We start from the raw sequence: 12,792 nt of genomic DNA on the forward strand, positions 1-12,792 counted from the left end.
AGGGTGGCATAATACTGTGCAGCATATGGATGTTCTGGTTTGCCATGCCCAAATTCTGTCCAGCATAAATAGGCTCATTTCCCAGTGACATCAAGAGGTGCTGTCTTATATTATTCCATGCTGAAATCTAAAAGCGGATCATGATCATCTCCCACATTATCAAACAAAAATTAGTTTTCCAAAGCCAGGCAACCTTCCCATAACAGCTCTAGCATATGCCATCAATCTTTCCCTGAAAAGTGATTTTCCTCTCATTGCACTGACTGTCTGATTCAGCAGAAGGTTATTACCAGGAGGACATGCCTCTTCCAAATCCACGCAGCAAGAAATAGTTCAATCCTGGCTTGCAGCTTGAGCCAAACGATGCCAGAGCTGCCCCACATCCTGACCAGCTCCCCTCCAGGTGGCAGAGAAGAAAACTGATGTTTAAGGGAGGCTGAAACCTGCCTCCTAAGTTGCTCCCAGGCACCCTGCTCTGCAAGAGCAGCGGTAGTAGGATTCAGCTCATGGTAGACGTCCTCCACCTCCAGCAGACAGTTGTGTGTGATGCCACTGACCCAGAAGCACATTTTGGGGATGCAGGGCCATACTGACTGCCTTTGTGCAATCGGCAGTACCTCTGTTCCTCCAGTTATTCACGTTCTGCCTCCAGAGAAGGGACCACGCTTGCTCCTCTGGCGTGGACGGTCTCCCCAGGGGGCGAGGGCTGAGCCCGAGGTGGCAGGGAGACACAACAGCATTTGGGCCCCCAGACACTCTGCAGCACAGCCTGGCTGTAGCACAGAGCCTCACAAGCTCTGCTTCGCCATCACACCGCAGTGCCACATGAACACCCATGTTTTTTCACAGCAGAAGGAAGTTTCTCCAGGAAATGCCACATTCAGGCATTCATATTTTGTGCACGCAGCTTCTCCCATGGAGTAAGAGAGAAGCCACATTAGCTGTCACTGAAACGCCCTTTGGACTGATGTTTTTCAAGTGGCCTGCTGTGTAGAATCCCTAATTGCACTAATGGACCTAACGAACCAAGCCTCCTGGGGGAAGCAGGGAAAGCCACAGTGAGAGAGTCATTTAAAATTAAATCAAGCAAAGTGCTTGGGAATATACTGCTGGGAACAGTTCTTCTCCAAGGCAGCGGTGATCCATAGGTCCTATGCACCCTCTACCCATTTTAATTTCCGAGAGCGCTTGCATTCTCCTTGGTGGGCAAACCCAGACCCACCTCACTCAGGGCTGTGGAGAGCAGCAAGGAGACCACTCTGCACCACCAGAGCTACAGCACCCATGCTCTCCCGGAGTGCAGGAGGGGTTTCTCGCACCACCGTTCTCTCCTTCCAGGATGTTCCTTGTAGCTTCATCCCATTCCATCCCACCTCACCCCACCTATGAGGTACTGGTGAAAGAGCAGGGCACTCTGGGGCTCACCACTCCCAGTCCTGGTTCTGAGATGACCCTTAACAATTCTGCCTTTGCTTTTCCTATAGGATTTGCCACTGGCAGTCATGAGTCTCTGCAGATTTCCCAGCACAGCCTTACACTAGCAGCGTGCTCAGCCCCAAAGAGGAGAGGCTCGTGAACTACGTTGTTTCTTCATCCCAAAAAAATGCAAATAAACAGGCAAACCTCTTATTTCCTAATGTACCCAAGCCTGATGGTTATTAACCGGATGTCTGCTATTTTTAGTATCTGTTTTAAACTGTTTTCTGTGATTGTTCTGCCTGAAATGGGAGTGTATAGCACACAGCTTGCTTTATGGTCCTGAGGTGATTTTTAATTGATGAGTGGCCTAGTACTCATTGGGTGCTCAGAGCTATCTTTTAATAATAAAATAGGTTATTTCTGTATCTCCCCTGCTGTAACTGCCTGGTATTCATTCCCTTTTTTTTTTTTTTTTTTTTTAAACGTGAACAAAGGAAGAAGCAGAACCCAGCTTTTGCAGACTTGTGCTTTGGCTAAAACACTGGCAGCCACTGAGACTCAGTGACTAACCTGCATTTTGGTGCTGGTCAAAGTAACTGAGTGGAAGGGGTTGTGGGGTTTGTTGTGCTGTGGTTGCCATAGAATTATTTAAAAGGTATTTCATCCCAGGAAAGCAAACTTTAAAACATGACAGAAAATCATGAGTCTTTCACATTTTTCTCCAGTTACTCTTGCTCCTGGTTTGTAACTGCAAATATTTATATGTGAGTCAGGATAGTTTATCCCTCATGCCTTTTTAACAGCAAGGTAACATTACTTGCAGATCTTTAGCCCCACTCACACAGAAACCTCAGCCTGCTTCAGGAAAGAGAGTTTAGCTGTTAACCCTTTCAAGGAGGACAGAAGTTGTAACCTTATTAACTGCACGTAACACTGCTCAGGATCAGCAGCAGAACCAGAAGTGGAGTTTGGGAACAATGGTTGTAAGGGCTTGTGCTGTGGCTGCCAGCCTGCCTTCCTCCCACCTCACCCTGCAAAACAAGAAGGCTGAAAGTTTTACAGCCCCAGCCAGGTATCTGCAATAACACAGGAAAGCCCCAGAACACAGCACTGGAAGAAATCTAAGATTATTCTGTCTAAATCGATATGTATTACCATACCTGGAGGCTCCCACATACATGCTCATCTCTCTTTTTAAAACACTCAGTAATGGTGTTTATCATCGCTAATGAGACAGGTCTAGGGCCCAGCTCAATTCCTTCAGCCTTTCCTCAGTGGTCATATTTTCTAGAACTGCCAAGTGTGTTGCTGTCCTCTGAATACCTCCCAATTTGTCCAGAAAGTTCAACCCACTGCGCTGGACGTGGCCCTCCGCTGTCAAGCAAAACAAGATACCTGCCCCCCATACTGCTGGTGGAGTCGTCCCATTAACATATCTCAGAACAAGACTTGCGTTTCTTTTCCCTGCTTGCAACAGCCCAACACTAGTGGTTTATATTGGGTTTGCGACCCAATATTTTTCACTGGTTTGTTTTGGTGATAGCCTTTTCTATTTTTGCACCTGATTCTTCTTCCAAATGCAGGGCTTTCCTCATCTTTTCATTATCCTCATCTGGACCAGATGCCCCAAGCCGTTAGGATGGCTGAGCGCAGGCAGCAGTCTGAGGCAGGCAAAGAGATGCATGTTGGGGAGGGATAGGGCTGCATGAAAATATGATGCTGGGAACAGAAAAAGCAGAGTCTGATGGAAAGAAATCAGAAAAGGAAAAAGAAAGCCTATAGAAGAAATGAAAAACATATCATGGGAAAGAAAAGAAGAAAGAGAAGGAAATGAATAAAAGAAAAAGGTACAAAGAATGACACTGAAAATAATGTAGAAAAATTACACAGCGATCTTTGAGAGAACAATGAAGGCAAGAAGGGAAACGTGCAGTCTTACAGAACAAGGACTTTTTGCAGTTTTAAGCTGTTATCAATCAACTCCAAACTGAATGGATATTTATATCCCATAAACAGCTGCTAGCTAGGTATGACCTGCCCCGGGTAATAGAACAAGTCCTAACAGTAAGATGTATTGAATGCTTTTCAAACCTGCAGGACAGAGCTGTGAATCATAGCTCAGTATGCAGTATTTTAATTCTTGCAAAGAGAGGATAGAAAATGGCCTGGAAATGTGCTTTACCATCAGCCTTGAAAAAATAAACTTAGCCCCTCTCGGATCTCTGCAAGCCACTGGAGAACACTGTTCTCCTAGATGAAAGCTCTGGTGGTCCTTGCTTTTCTTTATTAAAAGAACAAAATTTTAGGGCTATTTTCTCTAGAAAATATAGCAAAATTACTGAGAGCAAAGGCTCAAAGATAAGACCTCTATATATACAGTAAAATGTAAAGATACTTGTGCAAGTCAGGACTCGGGAATAGCAGGCACCCATAGCCTTCCGGAGCAGGGATTTCCCAAGCAGTGTGATATTTGGTGGCTAAGAAGAGTGCTGAAAGCTAACAGTGCAGATAGGGTGCTAACAGGCTGGACAGATGCTACTCAGTATAAACATTGGAGAGGCCAAAAATTTCTCAAAATTCTTTCTATGGGGTTTTTTTGGCCATATTTTCCCTGTAAACTGAAAGGCAACTCCACTCAACTTTCTCCGGGGAAAGCCAAAGAGGTCTTCAACAGCAGCAGTGCTTGGAAGCTGTGGCCATAATCTCATACAACAGGAGGAACCCTCAAGAGTGATGCATAGCTAGTTCAAGACTTGTGTGCATCACAGAGCACCTTAAATAAGCTTTCTTATGAGTTTTATGCAGTGTCAAATGCACTTTGATAGCCTGTTTACAGATGCTATCCCCTCCTGTGCAGATACGTGCAGTGGGATGACCCTAAAGGAACAGCTCTGTGAGGCTCTGTGTGCAGAGCAAAGGGGAATGGTGTACTTTGCCTCCAATAAACACCTTGTGGCTTTACCAATGGGGTTTTTTTGCCATTTTGAAACCTGCTGTTTGGCTCTGGACAGCCCCTCCATGCACTGCTTGGACATCCCCACTAAAGGACAACCTGGAGTTGCTCTTCACAGGAGGCAATTTGCCTGCCTGGGTAATTTGCGCAGCCTTTGAGGGTGCTACGCACTGGGTAGACTTGCTCTGATGCTGTTGGTTGATGCGTCCCCCACTTCTCCCACGTGCAGACAAAGGAAGCGACAGATAAACACCAGCCTTTCCCAGTCTGCTGTAATACACTCCTTTCACCCTTCACTTGCCACTGCTGCTCCATTAGGCAGCATTTTCTCCCCCATGCTTAGCAATCTTACACCTTGCTTACCATTCCAGACTTCACCTCTTCCCCAAGATTACCAGTGCTGAAGGTCTATGCAACATCACTTGTTGCTGTGAAGGATTAGCTGGGGAGGCATCTCTGCAAGCTTTGCAGCAAAGGGGCATTAAAAGCAGCCACGCAGCCAGTGAGGGGGGTCGCAAAATGTTGCTCAGTGAAATGGGAAAAAATTTGGAAGACAGAAGAAAATAATTAATTTTCCTAGGCCGGCAATGCTGCAACTCTGAGAGGAGCTGGTAGACATCTAGACTCCAATGGGGAAGTGACTAAAAGACCTTCAGCAGTCAGAAGAAGCATTTAGCAAACACCAGTGGTTTCATTCCCTCCTGTTTAACCTCAGCCTCCTGCTTACAGGATTCAGGCTTTGAGGTGCCACATTAACTGTACCAAAGCATCGTGCCTGCAGATTGATGGCAAGTCTCAATGCACACCCTTAGCTCAAAACATAGAGCAGCAGTCCCAAAGTCAACGTTTCCACGCTTACTAGCACTATCCTCGGGATTTTCTATTCCGCCTGAGCCCTCTGCAGCAACTTGCAGCAGCTACTGTTTCTTTTTCAAGGACATGTTCACTTGTTGGCCCATGTGGTACCTCACAAGCACTGAAAGAGAGCGTAAAATGAGCTAAGACAATCCTGATAAGATATAGTTTTATTTAGATTACAGTTTTCTAATTGGAAACCAGTCCTTTCATTTTTACTTTCCCCTTCATGAACGTTATAAGAAACTCCCCGCTCCCAGCCGTTGGCTATTCCATTTTAGTTCAACGTACCCGCTATTTTCAAACGCAGAACTAAAGTCGATTTAGGCAGGTCCATTAGCCCACAAACCCCTCTAGAGCTCTGGCCCCACGGCCCGGGAAGCGACCCAAGGCGGCAGGACAGCAGAGCGCCGGGTTGGGCAGGCCTGTTTTGAGCCGGTGCTTGACGTTCGCCCTTCCTGCCCCTGCCATTACCACCTCCCAGAGGCAGGCACGTGCGGTGGCTGTGACTTACCCCCACATCGCAGCTTTACACCCCCCCCGCTAATTTGGGCGGAGAAACGAGCAGGAGGAGGAGGACCACCCTTGGCAGTCGCGTTGCGCGCCGATCCCCTCCGAAACGCGGGGCGCGTCGAGGCCCAGAGGCGGCCCGGCTCTGGGCGAAGGGCGATGCTGGAGGCAGAGAGGAGCCCGCTCGCTCGCCGGCCAGGCCAGGCCGCGCCGACATCGCTGCCGCCTTAACCATTGCCGGGGGGACGAAGGCAGCCCAAACCTGCAGCTGCCTGCCCTCGCCGAGAGCTTAATCATTTTTAAATTGGGAGAATGAATGCCACGACCTGCAATTATTCATCTTTTGTGTTGCTAGCTACAGCTCCCCGCCCTGTGCCAAATCACACAGTTTCAGACCGGTTTGGTGGTTGGAGCCTTATCAACAGCCCCATCTTCCCACTCCCCTGCCTGCCCTCCCCCTAAACCACCCCATCGCCCCCCTGCCCAGCCCCCGGTGAGGGGCTTCGAGGGGCTGGGCGGGATCAGCGCGGCATGGGAAAGCCCTCGGGGCGGCACACGGCCAGCGGGCACCAAACAATGATGCCACCGAGGCGCTGGGCCACCCCGGCCGGCCCCGGGCGAGGGGGGGCCCTGGGAGCTCCGTGTACCACGCAGGGAACGTGCCGTGCCACCCCCCGGAGTAGCTCCCGCCGGCAGCCCCATGGCAGCAGCAAGGGCGCTAGCGCTGTCTGGGAAAAGGAAAAAAAAAAAAAACCAAAGACAAAAGAACCCCACACCAAAAATATGCCTTACCTGACGGCGGATTGCAGCTGTTCTGTTGCCACCAGGAAGAGCCCGGGCCCCAGCACAACCCCCTCCCGCCTCTGGTTTTAGCCCTAAAACATGCATTTCTCCAACGCATTGTTCACACATCCCTGGTCCTGAGCAGGGAGATGCCCGGGCAATGCCAGGAGAGCCTTGGGTGCTGCCGCCGTGTCCCCCAGCTCTCACGGGACCGGGAGCTGCCGTAGGGCACTGCCCACCTCTGCATCTCCGCCGGTGGCAGACCCAACCCTGAGAGCAGCTGGTGGCCATCGCAGCATCGCCCCCGTCCCTGCCGGGCTGTGCTCGGGAGAACTGCGCTCTGCAGTAATTTTCCAGGCGGGTTGAAGACCAGCAGATGCTGAGCCCGTAAGGACAGAGGTGTAAGAGCAGCCACGACCAGGGATGGGGTGCCCGAGCCTCTCGCAGACAGGCAACCTGTCCGTGTGCCGCACCACAGAGCCGCAGTGCTGCAGAACCTCTTTGGTTGTTTCCTCGTGCCGGGCCAAGGCTGCGAGGCTCCCCGGGGAAATATAGTCCATTAGGTGATGCTTATTAATGGGACACCTGACTTCAAGAAGTCTTCAGAACTACTCAATTGAGATAAACAATGCTTCATTTAATATGTCGTCCCAATTATCATTCATATTTAAGTGCACTATTCACTACAGAATTGTAATTTTCATTTTTAAGTGATACACAGGGCTTGGTTCAGGGCATCTCCTGCTTCACGAGCTATGCTTATAATTTGACTTTTGATTTGTCATGAAGTCATTGGGGTTACACAGAAGATGGGAGATAGGTTTCACCCAACCAACAATTTTTTATCCTGTCGGAAGCAGCCTGGTCATAGGTGCCGTCTCCCAGGGTTGGGGAACAACCACACAGAATGCTGAGGCCAGATTTACACAGAGGGTTATATATTTGTACATGGGTTATAAACAATAACGTAACATTGTTGAAAACAGGAATAAGCAAATAATTGTACTTAAAATTATAGAAGTGTACAACATCCCTCCCATGCAGGAGTAAAAATCCAGAGGTGCTATAAATAGCAACATTCCTAAAATCACATCCAAATAAAGTTTTATCATAACAAAACTTGGCTTATCTTTAGTGGCATCAGGTTTTACTACTTTTTGAAGAAGTCTAAATAAGACCTTTGACAGCTGCTACTGTCAGACAGTGGTATTTTTGCTGCTGGAACCATGGCATTTAACAGATGGAAAAGCAGATAATGTAATAACACAACATTCGCAAGTAACATTTCAGAAGTGGTAGTCATGGTCTTTAAATAAAACTGGGCAAAGCAGAGCTGAGTCAACTTTGCTCCTGGATCAAAGAAAGCTCCAGTTGCTTCAACTTTGACAACGTCAAAAATGTTCCTTAAAAACTAAAGGGACAAAAATTTGAACCCCATAATTGGAAAGCTGTGTTAGTGCCTGCTGGCTCCCCAGGGAAAGAGGTGGTGCAGAACCTGCAAAGACCCCACAGGCCACTGCATGCTGACTGACCGGCACCACCAGGACTCCATCAGTGAGGCCACCCACCAGCTCTCCTCATCGCTTCCAAAACCTGGCAGGAATCACAAGGAGCTCCCGGATGCATTTGGTGGGCAGGCAGTCCCAGTCACTGTGGCATCTCAGGAAGCCCAAGGTCCTTGTCCTCACAGCAACGTCTCCCACTTTACCCCATACAGAAGAGAGGTGCACAGAAACCAAGTGAGCAGAACACAGCAATGCCACCCCCTCACAGAGAATGTTTTTAGTTTACTGCTCATAAAGATAACATATCACAAGAGCATTGCTTGTCTCCCAGCCAAACGCAGAGACCGAATAAAGCACTAGCAAAAACCCACTTTGCTGGGCTGGGTGAGGCACCAGTTGTGTCATCTTTGGCGTGTTGATACAAATACATGCTGGATCCAGCTTGCCTTTGGAAATAATAGCTCACTCAATCTTCACTGTGGGACTAAATCAATCAACAACCCTTCAGGGCAGCTCCTGATGGAGCCTGTTGCTACCATTTGTATCAAATCAGTGGATATCAGCCCACAGAAAATTACTGTAGCAAGTCAAAATACTCAGTGTGACTGCCACAGGGGAGGACAAACTGCTCATACCAAATCCAAGTGTTATCTCATCCCTGGCACCTCTTCTAATCATCATTTGGCTTTGCTTGCTGAAAGCTCTTTGTGAAGCTCACGCTGCTGCTGCAAAGGGTGAGAGGGGGCAAGAGACAAGCGGACAGAGAGAAGTGAATTGTCATCCATCAGAGACTCCTGCCTGGCAGCCCTCAGCAAGTCATTTAGGCTTAAAACCCTTGATATATTGAGGTGTCACCTCTTACTATTCCTGTAAGCTCCCTACCCTTGTGTCTGGGCACTGAACGTGGCAGCTGAGGCCGTGAACACCCACAGCACCACTGGGATGGCCCATTCCCATCCAGACAAAAATGGCTTACAACCAGAGCTGTTAGTTGAACAACCCAATGAAGAGTCAATAGCATCAGGTTTAGTTAGTAATAGGAGTTGCCCTCCGCACTGGGAATCTCCCATGCCCATCTGCAGGCTCTCCCTTGAGGCTCCCTCATGTCAATCAGTCTGTGATCTCTGGCTCACGTGAACCACTCCCACCGGACACAAAGGTCTCAGGATTCACACACAGAAGCAAATCCTCGAGCCGCTTTGCAAAACCTCTGAAACTCAGCCATCACAAAGTGAACAGACCATGCACAAGCTGAGCAAGCATGGGAGCCTGGTTTTCCTGCATTTATAACTGTGTTTACAGATGGACTTACAGCTCTTTGCAAGTCATCTTCCCACCTTTTGGAGAACCACAAGCCACATTCATAGTCCTGCAGAGAGAGGGAGTCAAAGCTACTTCACCTCAATAATTCCTTAATAATTTTGCTGGCTATAAAATGGGATAAAGATGGCAGATTCTGGTATTTTCCTGGCACTGACTGGGTAGGAAGATGAGTAGAGGCACAGTAGTGGTGGGATATCAGGGTGCTGGCAATTTGCTGTGAAGCAGCTTTGGGGATTGCCTTTATCCTCCCCCAGAGAGTCCTCACCTATGCACAGACAAGCATAAAATTGCATCTATGACTTACGTACATAGCTTGAACCAGAAAAAGAGTTTTATCCTGATTTCTGAATGGAATGAGGCATGTGCAGCTGTATTTCTTTTCGCCTGACTGGTCCCTCATAATTTCTGAAATCATCAGTCACTTTCAATAAAACTCGGCTGAGAGGAAGAGATCTAAAGGTATTGCCTCACCAACAGGTTTTGGAAAAATAGGCAGTTGGGTAAAGGAGAGTCTGCTCCTGCTTCCACAGAAGGAAGGACTGTGGTGCAACCTCAGCCACCGCCAGGGAAAGGGGGTACAAACACTTGCCAGAAGGTCTCCAGCCAGAGCTCACCCTGTGTTCAGCAGCAGCTCCTCCATCCTTGGGCTTGGTTTCATTTCCGTGAATCAGCAAAGCTTCTAGTGCCCATGGAGACAGAAACACGGGCTGGAACTTTGCCAGGTGAAGGGGTTCAGGAGATCACCCTCCTGCCTGGATCCCCTCAGGCCGGGAAGGAACTGAATGCACTTGGCAGCTTCGCTCCAGTTCAGAGAAGAAGTCACTCAGAAAACAGATTTTTTTGGTTCTGCCGTTCAGAAAACTCACCAGTAAACAGTCTAGGACTCCCAAATCAAATTTTAATTGCAAAAATCAGTCATAAGCTTAGGGTCTAGTTTTCTTTTGCCAAAGTATTATTCTTCAATACTTTTAACTAATACATGCAAAGTATCTTTTTTTTTTTTTAATTGTTGGTATTCTGACCTTGCAAAAACCCAAGACTGAAATCTCTGCTCAACCATATTTATTTCTTTTTGTGGCTCTCTGGTCTGTGAAATTGAAGGGTTGCTCTAGGACCCAATACTGCTGGAATTTATCTGTTTAGAGAAAAGTGTGGTTTAATCTATGCTTTGAAGAACAAAGCAGAACACACAAAAAAATTACATGTACTGTGCAAAGCGATTATAAAGAAGAAAACAGGACAAAACAACGTAGGTCAAATTCGGGTCATAATCCAACATCATAAACTTGTGCTTATGGGCCCAAACGTTTCCTCTTTAAAATCAACAGCTGTGTCTGTGAGGGGCTGATGTGTGAAGGAAGCCAGCCTGCTGCAGCTGCGCCTCTTGGTAAAGGGACAGTTTCCCATATAGCAGAAACTTACAGTCTAAAATGAGACATTAAATGTCTTCATCTCACAAACGCTGACACACGCAGGACTCCTTTCACAGGAAAGGGTCTACTGAAAGCAACACAACTGTGCAGAAAGTTAAAGCTAAGCATGCGGGTAAGCAATTGCGAGTTCACAGTCTATGGGCCCATTATCCCTATAGGCACAAAACCTTATGTTTCTAATTAAATTAACTCATTTATACCTGTGGGAAAATCCCAGCCCAGTATCACAGAGTGCGCTGCACAAACAAATACACTGACATTCATAACAACTGATGCATTAACCGGCATTCGAATAGAATCATTTAAGCATTAATAACATTTCCATCTCTGGAGGTCAAGCCTTTTCACTCCCGTGCATTTTGACATCCATTATTAACCGAACATATTCCTAATAGAAGCCTAATTAAAGCCAGCACACCAAGCATTTGCTTGCATAAATATAAGCAGAAGCTGGAGATAAAATTAACCCTGTGTACTGTGAGAGTCTAGCATGTGCAAAAGAATCTTAACATTTAGGGTCAAGACGGTAGATATATATTCTTAACTATTACACGTACAAAATGCAATACTGGGTGCGATCAACAGTGATGCTCCCAGGCCAGTATCCCATCTCCTTGCACAGCAGCTTTAGGAGGAAAGCTGAAGAACCTACCGAAACCCCAAGCAAATACTGTGCTTTGAAACATGACTTCCTTATTTTCATATATATCAAAGCAAGTCAGGTAAATGAAAGGTCAGGGAAGATAAGTATGCTTCCTTAGTCCTGGCCTACAGATAAGCAGAATTGTTTTTTCAGGTTTTTTGCTTGTTTTGTTGTGGGTTTTTAATGGAAATTTTTGGTCTTTCCTTTGGAGGTTTTCTGAGAAGTTAGACCACGTATACGGTTTCAGTGAAGTTAACATTTAAGTTAAAATACAGCTATTGGTGAGAACAGATGAATAAATGATTTGTGCTTTTCTTATTCTGCATGTAGGTTTTCTTATAGGGCTGTACAGAGTCCTAAGTGCACAATTGGGATACTAGTAAAGGCTAGTTCAGAAAAAAAGCTGTTCCTAGCACAGTTGTCTCTGGTAAACATAGCAGAGGTTAGTTTGAAAATTAATTTATTTCAACACACACAGAGGAGAAGATGCATATACAAGACAATTCAAAGTAGCATACCTATGGGCTGCAAAATAGCACTTCTAAGTAGGTTGGAAGAAAACAGATGCTTCTGCCTGCTGCAGCGAAAAAACACCCTCAATATTATAAAAAGATGTATAAAAGAAGCTGAGGGACTAATTACTGCTTGAAAGATAAGTAGGATGTCTTAAAGAATGGCTCAAAGCATAAAGGTGCCTAAATTCCTTATCTTCCAAAAGACCTTGGCGGGGGGGGAACACTATCATGACCTAATTCCCTGTTTCCAGATGGATTTTTTCTTTTTCCCCCTGATAGAAGTGTGCCTAGTCACTGCAAAGTATAGCATTCAAGGAAGACTCTATTTTACAAAGATTTCTATAAAACAAATCATCTGTGTGACTCTATATAAGAAACCAAGGAAATAATGCAGCTGCTAGCTCATGACAAGTGGAAAATCTTCTCGTTACTAGTAACATATATCATCCAGGGTTATTTTTCAGTCCCACTACAGTTCACCATAGGGTCTCACAAATGGCTGCACCAGCATAAGGAGGGAGTGGGTGCAAGGGGGGAAAATGGGATCACTTCTTTCAAGTGATTTAAAACATTCATTAGAATTATAGCCTAGGACAAATAACAATTTCCCTGCCTCCTTCTTTTCAATATTTCCTTATATTTTCACTTTTTGGCTCTAATCTTGGAAGCAGCAGTTGCTTTGGGCCAGACCAAAGGCTGACCCTGCACTGCATCTGCTAGGATAGTGGCCAATAGCCAGAACTATAGGGAAAGAGTATAAGAAATATGGCAAGTTTAAAACGAGCCTTCCTCCATCAGCTTCCAATAACCAGTAGTTTAGAAATCTTCACGTGGAGTTCACTAGAACCATGAA

This window comes from Haliaeetus albicilla, chromosome 8 (assembly GCF_947461875.1).
Source record: "Haliaeetus albicilla chromosome 8, bHalAlb1.1, whole genome shotgun sequence".
In the NCBI taxonomy this organism is placed as follows: Eukaryota; Metazoa; Chordata; class Aves; order Accipitriformes; family Accipitridae; genus Haliaeetus; species Haliaeetus albicilla.